Genomic DNA, 5,798 nt, shown 5'->3' with positions numbered 1-5,798 from the left:
TGCCGTGCACAGCTGTACGAGAATGGACAGGCTTGAATCTGAGAAGCCCAGGGCAGAGCTGACCTGCCTCAACAGCAATGCGCTAAGAAGAAGCACATTCAGATGCACAGGCATGGCAGGCAGGAGGTCTAGAAAACATCCTGGACGGGGCAGGACAAGGTAATGTATCGGTGGTCCCCAACGCGTTACAGTTTGGTGTTTGCCCATTTTATTATGTCTAATCTTTTTGTTTCTGTAGCACAAGTGGCATCTTTAAGAAAATGAGAGTGATAAACATACCTGGTTTTTAAGAAAACAACTAGTACAGGAGTCCCTGCCCCTTTTCCAACCACCGAACCAGCCAACCCTCAAACTCCCTTCCTGTGTGGTGAGACATTTTATAAACGTCTTTATTAACGAAACCAGTTTAAATAGGAATTTCTCTTGAAGCTGAAAGCATCTTAACTTGGAGGCATTGTTGTTATTACCTCATTAAGCATGTGCGCACCAGTGGCCTTAGGCAGAAAATGGGAATAATACTCCAAAGAAAGGTTCAGAGTGTGAGTAGAGCAAACCAGCAGGAGCAGCAGCTGGGAGGGGGTGAGCACATGCCCTTCACCTCCGCTGGGGACACACACACACACACACTTTACTTTTGTGCTAATAAAGTACCATTTTAATCTATTTTCCACTGGGCTTCCATGGAAATTTTCATTTGACAGTGATTCTCTTGCTAAAACTTTGGCCACCACATTTTAATTTTCAAGAGCTGTTCTCTGATTATTCTTTTCTTTTCTAATAGCATCTTGTTCTTGTTTCCTAGCTGCAATTTATTCCATTTTTCTCTCTGAGGATAATTAGTTTTTTGAAATTGTGATTCTCTGCATTGAGCGTTGTCTCTGTTTCCCTCGTTTGTTTTAGTCTCTGCCTTTTGTGTTGAAGGCTATCCTCAGATGCCTGGCGGTCCTGGGCTGTCCATGCATACTAAGTGGGGGCCACTCTAAAACTGACTGGGAGCTGAGGGGGGTGGGGTGGGCTGGAGAGCTGTTTAAATGAAAGAGCTCCACTGTAGAGTGCTTACGGGGTGAGCTGGAGTTTTCAGTGAGGAACTCCCAAATGTCAGGATTATTTCTCTAAAGCCATTCAAGTTTAAAAAATAATAATAATAATTCTCAAGTCTCCTGCCTTGAGGATTCTAAACTTGGCTGCTGGCTTTCTGAGAGCTGGATGGGTAAAAACAAGTAGGATAGGGGAGCGTGGGTCTCTGTTCAGTGTGCAGGCTTTTATTTAGTTCCCTTGTTTCCAGTCTGGCATCCCACTAACACTGTCCCCAAGTCCGAAACCTGATTCTTTCCTCCTGGAGATAAACCTCTCCTATCCTTTGAGAGCAGGGGTAGGGAAAGGTTATTTCTTGGTGTGGGGTAGTAGAGGTTTGGGTGCATCTAACCATTCCTTACAGTCTTTTATCTAAGGCCCCGGTTGCAGCCTCACATCTCAACTCCACCTTTTGTGGTATCTGGTGCCTCCAATCTTGAGATCTTCTAAGGGGCCAATTACCTACATCTAGAAAGCCATCTCTTTGGTGGCCCTGAAATTTCTGCTTGCTCTTTGTAAGTTGCTTAGCCTTCCCTTGCTTTCCACCTTCTGCAAATTGGTTGACATCCCTCATCCACTGGTGCATCCCTTCTTATTCTCTTTGTCCTTGTCTTTCTTATTCCTCTACTGCCGTTTTAGTAAGGTTTCAGAGAATGAAAATACTGCATGTGTTTAATTCAGCACAGGTAACCAAAAGTCCAGACAATCCTCTGACTTGCTAGCTTTGCTTTAGGGCAAATGGACAGACAGCTGGTGTTGGATGTAGAATGTGGAGGGCTTTGTTCTGGCGCAGAACAATACTCATTGCTCTAGTTCTCCCCAAGAGGTTTAGTTAGTTTCTTTAGAGAAGACCCCTCCCCTATCCCCACCTGCTTTTTTTGACCTTATGGCTGGGAGATGTAGTCGCATGGATATAAATGTCAGGCTGCCTGTCATTCTGCCTCTGGAGGTGGATGAGATGAGGTGGACTGTTCAAGTTAGAGGCCTACGGTTAAGCCTGGTGTATGCCCCTCTCCGTCCCAGCTCCTTTTGGGTAGAGCCTCTGCTGCTCTGCTGGGCGGGGCTTCCTGCTCTGGCCCTCACACCAGTATTCCCCGGAGCAGCTCTTCTCTTCAGTCAGTACACATCCATCCAGTGCTTCCCAGAAATTTCTTTAAATTTCTTGACCACTGATGATCCCCTCCTATTCTCTTTGTTTTATTGGATTCTGCCTTTTCCCCGCCTTGCTGTAATTTTAAAGGGGTCATTGGAATGGAGAGAATATAAACGTGTGCTCAGCATGCCACGTTGACCACTGTCTTCTTAATAATAGCTTTGTAGACAGTTTTACATATATATTACAATCATCCATGTGTGTATGTATGTATTTATATTTAAATGAGTTATCTGCAGGATCCCTGAAGCACCTCTGTGGAGATGCTTGGGCGCAGTTTGAAAATCATTGGTAGAAAACAAATAATACTTAATTTTCACTTTATATGTCTCTGTTTGCCATCATGTAGGCTTGGTCTTTAGTGTTAGAAAAACTAACATCCCTGGTAGTTTCCTAAGTGTAGTGTTACCAATTAAAATCTATCACCTACTACTGCATTTCCTAAACTGCGGTCATTTACATACAACCTTCACAATTTTTGCCCTACCTGGATGGGAACTACAGTATTATATATTAATTTTTTTTTTCTACAATTGTCTGAATTTCTAAACTTAAATCCCTTTAAAATGAAACTTTATATCCTTACCATAGTGGAAATCAGTAATAATGGCAATGAAAATATGGATTTTATGTGTGTGGCAGAATCTGCTAATTGTCGCCAATTTCCATAATCCTCCTTCCACAATAATAGAATTTTTAGCCGGCACATGGTTGGTCATCCTGCTAAAAATTCATATTTCCCAGACTCCTTTGCGGCTCGTTGGGGATGTGTGACTAAGTTGGGACCAAGTGTGTGAGCAGAAATGATTTGTGCTACTTCAGAATGTGCTTTTAAGGGGTGGTGGTACCTTCCCCTTCTTTTCCCCTTCCCTCATGGCTAGAGTGAGAACATGACTTTGGAGCTGAAGCAGCCATCTTGGACCGTGCGATAGACTTGTGTCAAGGATGGCAGAGCAACCAGGTAAAGAAGCCTGGGCCACTGATGACTGTAGAAGTGCTCGACCAGCCATGGACCACCTACCTGGACTGTTGTGTGAGAGACAGATACATTTCTGTTCTATTTGATGCTATAATTTTTGGTCTGTGTTAGAGCAGCCAAGTTTTTATACTATATCACTTGTAAGTGATGTTTATTCTAATGCCTTTAAAATAAATGCCTAATTTAAAATTAAGGCAAATGTGTATTCACCTAAAATAATCAATCCCATGTTAGTAGTGGTCTATTGTAAATTACGAATCTACAATGAGTAGTCTCTTTTCTCTGTCTCTATTCAGGAAACAGGAAGGGAAGAAAGGAGCAAGAGGTCACTGAATCCAACTTATGCCCTGAAATTTAAAGGTCCTTTATAAGTATTATTTTGCAAGGCTGGCACTAGGATATATTTCTTCTTGAATTTTGGCCTAAAACTTGAATACAGTGTCAATATATAAATAAACTACATGGTAACATCTAGTTTGGGCCCACAAGCTCTGGAAAGCTGTAGGATGAGTCTCTTTAGTGTGACTAACAAAGTTAATGTCTTCTTTTTTTTAAGAAAATGACTAGATTTAAAAAAGAAAATCTTCAGTGTTTCCATTTACCATTTTAACCATTCTAAAGTATACAATTCCGTGGCATTAAGTACATTCACAATGTTGTGTAACTATCAGTGTCTCCATTTTGACAATTAAATGAAGCCCAAACTTACATGGACAGCTAGACCTTAATTTCACTAGCTTGTCTTGCCAAACCCTAACACCCCTTCCCCATCCTCCTAGAGAACCTCAGACCCCTTTCTAGTAAGTAGTTGGGAGTCCCCGGGAGACTGAAGGGCATGTACTCACATCCTTCTCAGCTGCTGTTCATGGTCTTTTGCCCTAGCCACCTTCTGATTTTTCCCTTGGGATGCTATTCCATTATTCGCCTAAGGCCACAGGTACTCCCTTTAACAATCATACCTCTAAAATTAGGATGCTTCCAGCTTCAATTCAAACTGTTGTGACCTTAAGCAAGTCACTTGATCTTTTTATCCTTCTGCCCTTCACCTGAAAATGGGGATAGAACTTATCTCAAAGGAATTATGGGAGGAATAGATGAGAAAATGCACCTACAGGGCTTAGTGTAGTGCCTGCCCTGTAATGCTGAGTGTTAATTACTGTATTCTTAGTGATTCTAGAATCTAAACGTGGCTTTGGTTCAGTGGGACCAGCTTGTTATGGTGTCTAACAGGAGTGCCCATCACCCGCCAGCCACTGTGCCAATAAGGTCTTTGTGTAAACATTGATCTCATGTAATCCTTATAACAATTCTTTGAGTTAGAGATAGATTCTATTTTACAGGTGAGGAAAATGAGGTTTTCAGGTAACTTAGCCAAGATATCACGTGCTAGAGAAAGCAATGCAGTCAGGATTTAAAGCTGCAAGTCTTAAGTGGAGAGCGCTTTATGGGAGAGAGATTTTACTTTTTTATGTACCCTTTTGTATCTATTTGAATGTTTTTTTACCATGTCTCTGTACTATTTTCAGTTTTATTAGTTAATAATCTCACCAATATTCATTGCCCCCACCAAAAAAATACTAGCTAATAAAAATAGAAAACTTGTACCAGGGGGGCGGGAGGGGCACAAGGGGCGAAGGGGCCTATGTGTATGGTGACACATGGTAACTTGACTTCTGGCGGTGAACACAATGCAGTCTATACACAAGTCAAAATAAAGGATGTACACCTGAAATTTGTATAATGTTATAAACCACTGTGACCCCGATTTAAAAAAAAGAAAATTTTGTATCAATTAAAAAAAACCCCACATGGTCTTTAATTTTCTTAATAGGGGAAAAAAGGCTAACCACCTCTTGCAACTTTTCACACAAAGGTCTCAAATTGCTGTCTTAAGTTACCTGCTCAGTTACTGGGGTTTCTTTCTCACCATCACAAACATCATTTATATGGCTCTATGAGCTGTCTTTTGCCCATTTTCCTCCACTTACTAATTCTCTTACCTTTTAATCAGTAACTATATTTTACATGTAATTACTTATCACTGTTAGGCATTAAAACATACTGCAACTTAAAACCAAAGTATCTGCTTTAGCAAGACATCTTTGGATTATAATCCCTTTACTAGAATATAAAGTTATGAAGCAGAACACAAGAATATTTTCAAGCAGAAATGTAAAATAAATTTTAATAATAAGCTCATCCTCACTTCAAAATCTTATGAGTAAGGGCTCATCTTATGTTCAAACACTCTGGTGTTTGTCTCAGGGGTCTGCAAACTTTTTCTTAATAGCAAATATTTTACCTTTTCAGGCCAACAGGCAAATTGGGGATTTATATAATCATTTAAAATGTAATCACGTAAAAATACAAAAACCATTCTTAGCTCACAGTTGGCTGGTCAGATTTGGCTCATGGGCTATCGTTTGCCAATACCTGGTCTATTTGCTAAATTCCCTCCCTTTCTTGCATCATTTGAAAGAATGATGTAATGCCCTTTTCTCAAAAAAGTAAGGAGTGATTTTTTTCCTGTCTAATGTCAGATTGTCGTGACTCATTAGTTACTTGCACTATGACAAAACTACACCCATGCAG

Source organism: Equus quagga, chromosome 3 (genome assembly GCF_021613505.1).
Source record: "Equus quagga isolate Etosha38 chromosome 3, UCLA_HA_Equagga_1.0, whole genome shotgun sequence".
Classification (NCBI taxonomy): domain Eukaryota; kingdom Metazoa; phylum Chordata; class Mammalia; order Perissodactyla; family Equidae; genus Equus; species Equus quagga.
Note: the sequence above shows the minus strand (reverse complement) of the source record.